Genomic DNA, 13570 nt, shown 5'->3' with positions numbered 1-13570 from the left:
GAGGGGTGTGGGGTATATCAGTGTCACTGAGGGGTGTGGGGTATATCAGTGTCACAGTGAGGGGTGTGGGGTACATCAGTGTGACAGTGAGGGGTGTGGGGTATATCAGTGTTACAGTGAGGGGTGTGGGGTATATCTGTGTCACAGTGAGGGGTGTGGGATACATCAGTGTGACAGTGAGGGGTGTGGGGTATATCAGTGCTACAGTGAGGGTGTGGGGTTTATCAGTGTGACAGTGAGGGGTGTGGGGTATATCAGTGTTACAGTGAGGAGTGAGGCGTATATAAGTGTTACAGTGAGGGGTGTGGGGTATATCAGTGTCACAGTGAGGGTGTGGAGTATATCAGTGTTACAGTGAGGCGTGTGGGGTGTATCAGTGTCACAGTGAGGGGTGCGGGGTATACCAGTTATACAGTGACGCTTGTGGGGTATATCAGTGTTACAGTGAAGGGTGTGGTGTATATCAGTGTGACAGTGAGGGGTGTGGGGTATATCAGTATTACAGTGATGCGTGTGGGGTATATCAGTGTTACAGTGAGGAGTATATCAGTGTCACAGTGAGGGGTGTGGGGTATATCAGTGTTACAGTGAGGGGTGTGGGGTATATCAGTGTCAGTGAGGGGTGTGGGGTATATCAGTGTTACAGTGAGGGTGTGGGGTATATCAGTGTCACTGAGGGGTGTGGGGTATATCAGTGTTACAGTGAGGGGTGTGGGGTATATCAGTGTCAGTGCGGGGTGTGGGGTATATCAGTGTTACAGTGAGGGTGTGGGGTATATCAGTGTCACTGAGGGGTGTGGGGTATATCAGTGTTACAGTGAGGGGTGTGGGGTATATCAGTGTTACAGTGAGGAGTGAGGCGTATATCAGTGTTACAGTGAGAGGTGTGGGGTATATCAGTGTTACAGTGAGGCGTGTGGGGTGTATCACTGTCACAGTGAGGGGTGTGGGGTATACCAGTTATACAGTGACGGTTGTGGGGTATATCAGTGTTACAGTGAAGGGTGTGGGATATACCAGTGCTACAGTGAGGGGTGTGGGGTATATCAGTGTTACAGTGATGCGTGTGGGGTATATCAGTGTTACAGTGAGGAGTATATCAGTGTCACAGTGAGGGGTGTGGGGTATATCAGTGTTACAGTGAGGGGTGTGGGGATATCAGTGTCAGTGAGGGGTGTGGGGTATATCAGTGTTACAATGAGGGGTGTGGGGTATATCAGTGTCACTGAGGGGTGTGGGGGAAAATCAGTGTTACAGTGAGGGGTGTGGGGTATATCAGTGTCACAGTGAGAGCTGTGGGGTATATCAGTGTTACAGTGAGGGGTGTGGGGCATATCAGTGTTACAGTGAGGGGAGTGGGGTATATCAGTGTTACAGTGAGGGGAGTGGGGTACATCAGTGTTACAGCGAGGGGTGTGGGGTGTATCAGTGTTACAGTGAGGAGTGTGGGCTATATCAGTGTTACAGTGAGTGGTGAGGGGTATATCAGTGTTACAGGGAGGGGTGTGGGGTATATCAGTGTTACAGGGAGGGGTGTGGGGTATATCAGTGTCACAGTGAGGGTTGTGGGGTATATCATTGTTTCAGTAAGGGGTGTGGGGTATATCACTGTTGCAGTGAGGGGTGTGGGGTATATCAGTGTCACAGTGAGGGGTGTGGGGTATATCAGTGTTACATGGAGGGGTGTGGGGTAGATCAGTGTTACAGTGAGGGGTGTGTGGTATATCAGTGTCACAGTGAGGGGTGTGGTGTATATCAGTGTTACAGTGAGGGGTGTGGGGTAGATCAGTGTTACAGTGAGGGGTGTGGGGTATATCAGTGTCACAGTGAGGGGTGTGGGGTTTATCAATGTTAGAGTGAGGAGTGTGGGCTATATCAGTGTCACAGTGAGGGGTGTGGGGTATATCAGTGTTACAGTGAGGGATGTGGGGTATATCAGTGTTACAGTGAGGGGTGTGGGCTGTATCAGTGTTTGAGTGAGGAGTGTGGGGTATATCAGTGTTACAGTGAGGAGTGTGGGCTATATCAGTGTTACAGTGAGGGGTGTGGGGTATATCAGTGTTACAGTGAGGGGTGTGGGGTATATCAGTGTTACAGTGAGGGGTGTGGGGTATATCAGTGTTAGAGTGAAGAGTGTGGGGTATATCATTGTTACAGTGAGGGGTGTGGGCTACATCAGTGTTACAGTGAGGGGAGTGGGGTATATCAGTGTTACAGTGAGGGGAGTGGGGTATATCAGTGTTACAGTGAGGGGAGTGGGGTACATCAGTGTTACAGCGAGGGGTGTGGGGTGTATCAGTGTACAGTGAGGAGTGTGGGCTATATTAGTGTTACAGGGAGGGGTGTGGGTTATATCAGTGTTACAGTGAGGGGTGTGGGGTATATCAGTGTCACAGTGAGGGGTGTGGGGTATATCAGTGTCACAGTGAGGGGTGTGAAGTATATCATTGTTTCAGTGAGGGGTGTGGGGTATATCAGTGTTACAGTGAGAAGAGTTGGGTATATCAGTGTTACAGTGAGGGGTGTGGCGTAGATCAATGTTACAGTGAGGGGTGTGGGGCATATCAGTGTTACAGTGAGGGGTGTGGGGTATATCAGTGTTACAGTGAGGGGTGTGGGGTATATCAGTGTCACAGTGAGGGGTGTGGGGTATATCAGTGTCACAGTGAGGGGTGTGGGGTATATCATTGTTTCAGTGAGGGGTGTGGGGTATATCAGTGTTACAGTGAGAAGAGTGGGGTATATCAGTGTTACAGTGGGGGGTGTGGGGTATATCAGTGTCACAGTGAGAGGTGTGGGGTATGTCAGTGTTAGAGTGAGGAGTGTGGGCTATATCAGTGTTACAGTGAGGGGTGTGGGGTAGATCAGTGTTACAGTGAGGGGTGTGGGGTATATCAGTGTCACAGTGAGGGGTGTGGGTTATATCAGTGTTACAGTGAGGGGTGTGGCGTATATCAGGGTTACAGTGAGGGGTGTGGGGTAAATCAGTGTCACAGTGAGGGGTGTGGGGTATATCAGTGTCAGTGAGGGGTGTGGGGTATATCAGTGTTATAGTGAGGGGTGTGGGGTATATCAGTGTCACAGTGAGGGGTGTGGGGTATATCAGTGTCACAGTGAGGGTGTGGAGTATATCAGTGTTACAGTGAGGCGTGTGGGGTGTATCAGTGTCACAGTGAGTGGTGCGGGGTATACCAGTTATACAGTGACGCTTGTGGGGTATATCAGTGTTACAGTGAAGGGTGTGGTGTATATCAGTGTGACAGTGAGGGGTGTGGGGTACATTAGTGTTACAGTGAGGGGTGTGGGGGTATATCAGTGTTACTGTGAGGAATGAGGCGTATATCAGTGTTACAGTGAGGGGTGTGGGGTATATCAGTGTTACAATGAGGGGTGTGGGGTATATCAGTGTTACAGTGAGGCGTGTGGGGTGTATCAGTGTCACAGTGAGGGGTGTGGGGTATACCAGTTATACAGTGACGGTTGTGGGGTATATCAGTGTTACAGTGAAGGGTGTGGGGTATACCAGTGTTACAGTGAGGGGTGTGGGGTATATCAGTGTTACAGTGATGCGTGTGGGGTATATCAGTGTTACAGTGTGGGGTATATCAGTGTCACAGTGAGGGGTGTGGGGTATATCAGTGTTACAGTGAGGGGTGTGGGGTATATCAGTGTCAGTGAGGGGTGTGGGGTATATCAGAGTTACAGTGAGGGTGTGGGGTATATCAGTGTCACTGAGGGGTGTGGGGTATATCAGTGTTACAGTGAGGAGTGAGGCGTATATCAGTGTTACAGTGAGAGGTGTGGGGTATATCAGTGTTACAGTGAGGCGTGTGGGGTGTATCAGTGTCACAGTGAGGGGTGTGGGGTATACCAGTTATACAGTGACGGTTGTGGGGTATATCAGTGTTACAGTGAAGGGTGTGGGGTATACCAGCGTTACAGTGAGGGGTGTGGGGTATATCAGTGTTACAGTGATGCGTGTGGGGTATATCAGTGTTACAGTGAGGAGTATATCAGTGTCACAGTGAGGGGTGTGGGGTATATCAGTGTTACAGTGAGGGGTGTGGGGATATCAGTGTCAGTGAGGGGTGTGGGGTATATCAGTGTTACAATGAGGGGTGTGGGGTATATCAGTGTCACTGAGGGGTGTGGGGTATATCAGTGTTACAGTGAGGGGTGTGGGGTATATCAGTGTCACAGTGAGAGCTGTGGGGTATATCAGTGTTACAGTGAGGGGTGTGGGGTATATCAGTGTTACAGTGAGGGGAGTGGGGTATATCAGTGTTACAGTGAGGGGAGTGGGGTACATCAGTGTTACAGCGAGGGGTGTGGGGTGTATCAGTGTTACAGTGAGGAGTGTGGGCTATATCAGTGTTACAGTGAGTGGTGAGGGGTATATCAGTGTTACAGGGAGGGGTGTGTGGTATATCAGTGTTACAGGGAGGGGTGTGGGGTATATCAGTGTCACAGTGAGGGTTGTGGGGTATATCATTGTTTCAGTAAGGGGTGTGGGGTATATCAGTGTTGCAGTGAGGGGTGTGGGGTATATCAGTGTCACAGTGAGGGGTGTGGGGTATATCAGTGTTACATGGAGGGACGTCGGGTAGATCAGTGTTACAGTGAGCGGTGTGTGGTATATCAGTGTCACAGTGAGGGGTGTGGTGTATATCAGTGTTACAGTGAGGGGTGTGGGGTATATCAGTGTTACAGTGAGGGGTGTGGGGTATATCAGTGTCACAGTGAGGGGTGTGGGCTATATCAGTGTCACAGTGAGGGGTGTGCGGTAGATCAGTGTTACAGTGAGGGGTGTGGGGTATATCAGTGTCACAGTGAGGGGTGTGGGGTTTATCAATGTTAGAGTGAGGAGTGTGGGCTATATCAGTGTCACAGTGAGGGGTGTGGGGTATATCAGTGTTACAGTGAGGGGTGTGGGCTGTATCAGTGTTTGAGTGAGGAGTGTGGGGTATATCAGTGTTACAGTGAGGAGTGTGGGGTATATCATTGTTACAGTGAGGGGTGTGGGCTACATCAGTGTTACAGTGAGGGGAGTGGGGTATATCAGTGTTACAGTGAGGGGAGTGGGGTATATCAGTGTTACAGTGAGGGGAGTGGGGTTTATCAATGTTAGAGTGAGGCAGTGTGGGGTATATCAGTGTTACAGTGAGGAGTGTGGGGTATATCAGTGTCACAGTGAGGGGTGTGGGGTATATCAGTGTTACAGTGAGGGGTGTGGGCTGTATCAGTGTTTGAGTGAGGAGTGTGGGGTATATCAGTGTTACAGTGAGGAGTGTGGGGTATATCAGTGTTAGAGTGAGGAGTGTGGGGTATATCATTGTTACAGTGAGGGGAGTGGGCTACATCAGTGTTACAGTGAGGGGAGTGGGGTATATCAGTGTTACAGTGAGGGGAGTGGGGTATATCAGTGTTACAGTGAGAGGAGTGGGGTACATCAGTGTTACAGCGAGGGGTGTGGGGTGTATCAGTGTTACAGGGAGGAGTGTGGGCTATATTAGTGTTACAGGGAGGGGTGTGGGTTATATCAGTGTTACAGTGAGGGGTGTGGGGTATATCAGTGTCACAGTGAGGGGTGTGGGGTATATCAGTGTCACAGTGAGGGGTGTGGAGTATATCATTGTTTCAGTGAGGGGTGTGGGGTATATCAGTGTTACAGTGAGAAGAGTGGGGTATATCAGTGTTACAGTGAGGGGTGTGGGGTAGATCAATGTTACAGTGAGGGGTGTGGGGTATATCAGTGTTACAGTGAGGGGTGTAGGGTATATCAGTGTTACAGTGAGGGGTGTGGGGTATATCAGTGTCACAGTGAGGGGTGTGGGGTATATCAGTGTCACAGTGAGGGGTGTGGGGTATATCATTGTTTCAGTGAGGGGTCTGGGGTATATCAGTGTTACAGTGAGAAGAGTGGGGTATATCAGTGTTACAGTGAGGGGTGTGGGGTAGATCAATGTTACAGTGGGGGGTGTGGGGTATATCAGTGTCACAGTGAGAGGTGTGGGGTATGTCAGTGTTAGAGTGAGGAGTGTGGGCGAAATCAGTGTTACAGTGAGGGGTGTGGGGTAGATCAGTGTTACAGTGAGGGGTGTGGGGTATATCAGTGTCACAGTGAGGGGTGTGGGGTATATCAGTGTTACAGTGAGGGGTGTGGGGTATATCAGGGTTACAGTGAGGGGTGTGGGGTAAGTCAGTGTCACAGTGAGGGGTGTGGGGTATATCAGTGTCAGTGAGGGGTCTGGGGTATATCAGTGTTATAGTGAGGGGTGTGGGGTATATCTGTGTCACAGTGAGGGCTGTGGGGTATATCAGTGTTACAGTGAGGGGTGTGGGGTATATCAGTGTCACTGAGGGGTGTGGGGTATATCAGTGTCACAGTGAGGGGTGTGGGGTACATCAGTGTGACAGTGAGTGGTGTGGGGTATATCACTGTTACAGTGAGGGGTGTGGGGTATATCTGTGTCACAGTGAGGGGTGTGGGATACATCAGTGTTACAGTGAGGGGTGTGTGGTATATCAGTGCTACAGTGAGGGTGTGGGGTATATCAGTGTGACAGTGAGGGGTGTGGGGTATATCAGTGTTACAGTGAGGAGTGAGGCGTCCATAAGTGTTACAGTGAGGGGTGTGGGGTATATCAGTGTCACAGTGAGGGTGTGGAGTATATCAGTGTTACAGTGAGGCGTGTGGGGTGTATCAGTGTCACAGTGAGGGGTGCGGGGTATACCAGTTATACAGTGACGCTTGTGGGGTATATCAGTGTTACAGTGAAGGGTGTGGTGTATATCAGTGTGACAGTGAGGGGTGTGGGGTACATTAGTGTTACAGTGAGGGGTGTGGGGGTATATCAGTGTTACTGTGAGGAATGAGGCGTATATCAGTGTTACAGTGAGGGGTGTGGGGTATATCAGTGTTACAATGAGGGGTGTGGGGTATATCAGTGTTACAGTGAGGCGTGTGGGGTGTATCAGTGTCACAGTGAGGGGTGTGGGGTATACCAGTTATACAGTGACGGTTGTGGGGTATATCAGTGTTACAGTGAAGGGTGTGGGGTATACCAGTGTTACAGTGAGGGGTGTGGGGTATATCAGTGTTACAGTGATGCGTGTGGGGTATATCAGTGTTACAGTGAGGAGTATATCAGTGTCACAGTGAGGGGTGTGGGGTATATCAGTGTTACAGTGAGGGGTGTGGGGTATATCAGTGTCAGTGAGGGGTGTGGGGTATATCAGTGTTACAGTGAGGCTGTGGGGTATATCAGTGACACTGAGGGGTGTGGGGTATATCAGTGTTACAGTGAGGGGTGTGGGGTATATCAGTGTTACAGTGAGGAGTGAGGCGTATATCAGTGTTACAGTGAGAGGTGTGGGGTATATCAGTGTTACAGTGAGGGGTGTGGGGTATATCTGTGTCACAGTGAGGGGTGTGGGATACATCAGTGTTACAGTGAGGGGTGTGTGGTATATCAGTGCTACAGTGAGGGTGTGGGGTATATCAGTGTGACAGTGAGGGGTGTGGGGTATATCAGTGTTACAGTGAGGAGTGAGGCGTACATAAGTGTTACAGTGAGGGGTGTGGGGTATATCAGTGTCACAGTGAGGGTGTGGAGTATATCAGTGTTACAGTGAGGCGTGTGGGGTGTATCAGTGTCACAGTGAGGGGTGCGGGGTATACCAGTTATACAGTGACGCTTGTGGGGTATATCAGTGTTACAGTGAAGGGTGTGGTGTATATCAGTGTGACAGTGAGGGTGTGGGGTACATTAGTGTTACAGTGAGGGGTGTGGGGGTATATCAGTGTTACTGTGAGGAATGAGGCGTATATCAGTGTTACAGTGAGGGGTGTGGGGTATATCAGTGTTACAATGAGGGGTGTGGGGTATATCAGTGTTACAGTGAGGCGTGTGGGGTGTATCAGTGTCACAGTGAGGGGTGTGGGGTATACCAGTTATACAGTGACGGTTGTGGGGTATATCAGTGTTACAGTGAAGGGTGTGGGGTATACCAGTGTTACAGTGAGGGGTGTGGGGTATATCAGTGTTACAGTGATGCGTGTGGGGTATATCAGTGTTACAGTGAGGAGTATATCAGTGTCACAGTGAGGGGTGTGGGGTATATCAGTGTTACAGTGAGGGGTGTGGGGTATATCAGTGTCAGTGAGGGGTGTGGGGTATATCAGTGTTACAGTGAGGCTGTGGGGTATATCAGTGTCACTGAGGGGTGTGGGGTATATCAGTGTTACAGTGAGGGGTGTGGGGTATATCAGTGTTACAGTGAGGAGTGAGGCGTATATCAGTGTTACAGTGAGAGGTGTGGGGTATATCAGTGTTACAGTGAGGCGTGTGGGGTGTATCAGTGTCACAGTGAGGGGTGTGGGGTATACCAGTTATACAGTGACGGTTGTGGGGTATATCAGTGTTACAGTGAAGGGTGTGGGGTATACCAGTGTTACAGTGAGGGGTGTGGGGTATATCAGTGTTACAGTGATGCGTGTGGGGTATATCAGTGTTACAGTGAGGAGTATATCAGTGTCACAGTGAGGGGTGTGGGGTATATCAGTGTTACAGTGAGGGGTGTGGGGTATATCAGTGTCAGTGAGGGGTGTGGGGTATATCAGTGTTACAGTGAGGGTGTGGGGTATATCAGTGTCACTGAGGGGTGTGGGGTATATCAGTGTTACAGTGAGGGGTGTGGGGTATATCAGTGTTACAGTGAGGAGTGAGGCGTATATCAGTGTTACAGTGAGAGGTGTGGGGTATATCAGTGTTACGGTGAGGCGTGTGGGGTGTATCAGTGTCACAGTGAGGGGTGTGGGGTATACCAGTTATACAGTGATGGTTGTGGGGTATATCAGTGTTACAGTGAAGGGTGTGGGGTATACCAGTGTTACAGTGAGGGGTGTGGGGTATATCAGTGTTACAGTGATGCGTGTGGGGTATATCAGTGTTACAGTGAGGAGTATATCAGTGTCACAGTGAGGGGTGTGGGGTATATCAGTGTTACAGTGAGGGGTGTGGGGATATCAGTGTCAGTGAGGGGTGTGGGGTATATCAGTGTTACAATGAGGGGTGTGGGGTATATTAGTGTCACTGAGGGGTGTGGGGTATATCAGTGTTATAGTGAGGGGTGTGGGGTATATCAGTGTCACAGTGAGAGCTGTGGGGTATATCAGTGTTACAGTGAGGGGTGTGGGGTATATCAGTGTCACTGAGGGGTCTGGGGTATATCAGTGTCACAGTGAGGGGTGTGGGGTATATCAGTGTCACAGTGAGGGGTGTGGGGTATATCAGTGTACAGTGAGGGATGTGGGGTATATCAGTGTCACAGTGATGTGTGTGGGGTATATCAGTGTCACAGTGAGGGGTGTGGGGTATATCAGTGTTACAGTGAGGGGTGTGGGGTATATCAGTGTTACAGTGAGGGGTGTGGGGTATATCAGTGTTACAGTGAGGGGTGTGGGCTACATCAGTGTTACGGTGAGGGGAGTGGGGTATATCAGTGTTACAGTGAGGGGAGTGGGTGTATCAGTGTGACAGTGAGGAGTGTGGGCTATATCAGTGTTACAGGGAGGGGTGTGGGGTATATCAGTGTTACAGTGAGGGGTGTGGGGTATATCAGTGTCACAGTGAGGGGTGTGGGGTATATCATTGTTTCAGTGAGGGGTGTGGGGTATATCAGTGTTACAGTGAGAGGTGTGGGGTATATCAGTGTTACAGTGAGGGGTGTGGGGTAGATCAATGTTACAGTGGGGGGTGTGGGGTATATCAGTGTCACAGTGAGAGGTGTGGGTATGTCAGTGTTCGAGTGAGGAGTGTGGGCTATATCAGTGTTACAGTGAGGGGTGTGGGGTAGATCAGTGTTACAGTGAGGGGTGTGGGGTATATCAGTGTCACAGTGAGGGGTGTGGGGTATATCAGTGTTACAGTGAGGGGTGTGGGGTATATCAGGGTTACAGTGAGGGGTGTGGGGTAAGTCAGTGTCACAGTGAGGGGTGTGGGGTATATCAGTGTCAGTGAGGGGTGTGGGGTATATCAGTGTTATAGTGAGGGGTGTGGGGTATATCAGTGTCACTGAGGGGTGTGGGGTACATCAGTGTTACAGTGAGGGGTGTGGGGTATATCAGTGTCACAGTGAGGGCTGTGGGGTATATCAGTGTTACAGTGAGGGGTGTGGGGTATGTCAGTGTCACTGAGGGGTGTGGGGTATATCAGTGTCACAGTGAGGGGTGTGGGGTACATCAGTGTGACAGTGAGGGGTGTGGGGTATATCAGTGTTACAGTGAGAGGTGTGGGGTATATCAGTGTCACAGTGAGGGGTGTGGGGTATATCAGTCTTACAGGAGGGGTGTGGGGTATATCAGTGTGACAGTGAGGGGTGTGGGGTATATCAGTGTTACAGTGAGGAGTGAGGCGTATATAAGTGTTACAGTGAGGGGTGTGGGGTATATCAGTGTCACAGTGAGGGGTGTGGAGTATATCAGTGTTACAGTGAGGCGTGTGGGGTGTATCAGTGTCACAGTGAGGGGTGCGCGGTATACCAGTTATACAGTGACGCTTGTGGGATATATCAGTGTTACAGTGAAGGGTGTGGGGTATATCAGTGTGACAGTGAGGGGTGTGGGGTACATCAGTGTTACAGTGAGGGTTGTGGGGGTATATCAGTGTTACTGTGAGGAATGAGGCGTATATCAGTGTTACAGTGAGGGGTGTGGGGTATATCAGTGTTACAGTGAGGGGTGTGGGGTATATCAGTGTTACAGTGAGGCGTGTGGGGTGTATCAGTGTCACAGTGAGGGGTGTGGGGTATACCAGTTATACAGTGACGGTTGTGGGGTATATCAGTGTTACAGTGAGGGGTGTGGGGTATACCAGTGTTACAGTGAGGGGTGTGGGGTATATCAGTGTTACAGTGATGCGTGTGGGGTATATCAGTGTTACAGTGAGGAGTATATCAGTGTCACAGTGAGGGGTGTGGGGTATATCAGTGTTACAGTCAGGGGTGTGGGGTATATCAGTGTCAGTGAGGGGTGTGGGGTATATCAGTGTTACAGTGAGGGGTGTGGGGTATATCAGTGTCACTGAGGGGTGTGGGGTATATCAGTGTTACAGTGAGGGGTGTGGGGTATATCAGTGTTTCAGTGAGGAGTGAGGCGTATATCAGTGTTACAGTGAGAGGTGTGGGGTATATCAGTGTTACAGTGAGGCGTGTGGGGTGTATCAGTGTCACAGTGAGGGGTGTGGGGTATACCAGTTATACAGTGACGGTTGTGGGGTATATCAGTGTTACAGTGAAGGGTGTGGGGTATACCAGTGTTACAGTGAGGGGTGTGGGGTATATCAGTGTTACAGTGATGCGTGTGGGGTATATCAGTGTTACAATGAGGAGTATATCAGTGTCACAGTGAGGGGTGTGGGGTATATCAGTGTTACAGTGAGGGGTGTGGGGATATCAGTGTCAGTGAGGGGTGTGGGGTATATCAGTGTTACAGTGAGGGGTGTGGGGTATATCAGTGTCACTGAGGGGTGTGGGGTTTATCAGTGTTACAGTGAGGGGTGTGGGGTATATCAGTGTCACAGTGAGAGCTGTGGGGTATATCAGTGTTACAGTGAGGGGTGTGGGGTATATCAGTGTCACTGAGGGGTCTGGGGTATATCAGTGTCACAGTGAGGGGTGTGGGGTATATCAGTGTCACAGTGAGGGGTGTGGGGTATATCAGTGTACAGTGAGGGATGTGGGGTATATCAGTGTCACAGTGATGTGTGTTTGGGTTTATCAGTGTTACAGTGAGGGGTGTGGGGTATATCAGTGTTACAGTGAGGGATGTGGGGTATGTCAGTGTCACAGTGAGGGGTGTGGGGTATATCAGTGTCACAGTGAGGGGTGTGGGGTATATCAGTGTCACAGTGAGGGGTGTGGGGTATATCAGTGTTACAGGGAGGAGTGTGGGGTACATCAGTGTCACAGTGAGGGTTGTGGGGTATATCAGTGTCCCAGTGAGGGGTGTGAGGTATATCAGTGTCACAGTGAGGGGTGTGGGGTATATCAGTGTTACAGTGAGGGGTGTGGGGTATATCAGTGTCACAGTGAGGGGTGTGGGGTATATCAGTGTTACATTGAGGGGTGTGGGGTATATCAGTGTTACAGGGAGGGGTGTGGGGTATATCAGTGTCACAGTGAGGGGTGTGGGGTATATCAGTATTACAGTGAGGGGTGTGGGGTATATCAGTGTCACAGTGAGGGGTGTGGGGTATATCAGTGTTACAGGGAGGGGTGTGGGGTATATCAGTGTTACATTGAGGGGTGTGGGGTATATCAGTGTTACAGGGAGGGGTGTGGGGTATATCAGTGTTACATTGAGGGGTGTGGGGTATATCAGTGTTACAGTGAGGAGTATATCAGAATGTTGTTGGAAACATAAGTATTACTGAGTCTCGAAAATTGAGGTTCTTTTTTAAAATTTAGAACACCCAATTCTTTTTTCAAAGGGGCAATTTAGCATGGCCAATTCGCCGACCCTGCCCATCTTTGGGTTATGGGGGTGAGACCAACGCAGGCATGCGGAGACTGTGTAAACACTACACGGACAATGACCCGGGGCCAGGATCGAACCCGGGCCCTCGGCGCCATGAGGCAGCAGTGCTAACCACTACGCTACCGTGCCACCCTAAAAATTTTGGTTCTTCCGCATCAGTGGGAGTCTATTTTCATTTTAATTCTGGTCTGAGTGGGAAAGCCTGTTTTGGTTAGTAAGTGTGTTTGCAGATCAATTCCGTGGTCCATGCACTTGCTCCTAGTTGCTCTCTGCCATTCAAGGACCTAGAGAAATGCGCAGTGATAGCAGTGGTCCTGTTAAAACAAGGGCATGCCTGTGCTCTGTCTGTCTGTTGATGCACCCTATTTAGTCTGAAGCGCCTGGCAACGTAACACCAAGCAAGAGCAGTGTCAATAGCTTGGGGGCGATTTAAACTGTGTGTCAATTCAGCTCTCTGCAGCAGCAGGGTCAGTAACCCCTCCCGAGCACTTACTCAAGTCACTGGAACACACAAGATAAACAACGCAAGTTCAAAGTAACAATCAGCAGACAGGAAACAGGGAGGGGTGGATGAAAACAGTTTAGTTTCTGAACACATTGTGAGAAAGATCGATGTTACTCATCAGGAGTGAGTGTGATTCTGTGGCCAATGAATTGAATGACAATGTGCAGAATCACGAGATGCAAAGTCGTGCCCATTCGAGTCTAACTACGTGTGGATTGGAGCCCACTTGGACTGGGGTTGAGAGTGAACCTGTAGAATTTCAGAACGAATCCTTGCAGCTGACAAAGGAGACTTTCATCCCAACAGTTTGTCTGCAGTTGAACCATGAATTAAATCAATGTTCCTCACACACGATGTACTAGCCAACCTTTCCCTCTAAGACGTCATTGTTTCCCTTCTCCCAAAGACATATTCAGGTAAATTCATATTCAATTCAATGAATACAGACTACAAGTTTTGCTGAATTTTCTACTCAAGTTGAAACATGTTAGTATCCCCTATTTCCCATCTTCCTACGCCAAGTATAA

The 13570-nt window shown here is 49.8% G+C and overlaps 1 protein-coding gene across 2 annotated transcripts in view; it reads right to left on the bottom strand.

The window, feature by feature from the left end:
- mapkbp1 (mitogen-activated protein kinase binding protein 1) overlaps positions 1-13570 on the bottom strand; it is a 420608-nt gene that overhangs the window by 158351 nt on the left and 248687 nt on the right. The gene's annotated exons all lie outside the window — the stretch shown is intronic.

Source organism: Scyliorhinus torazame, chromosome 2 (genome assembly GCF_047496885.1).
Source record: "Scyliorhinus torazame isolate Kashiwa2021f chromosome 2, sScyTor2.1, whole genome shotgun sequence".
NCBI classification, from domain to species: domain Eukaryota; kingdom Metazoa; phylum Chordata; class Chondrichthyes; order Carcharhiniformes; family Scyliorhinidae; genus Scyliorhinus; species Scyliorhinus torazame.
Note: the sequence above shows the minus strand (reverse complement) of the source record. Positions and strands in the feature narration are given on the sequence as shown.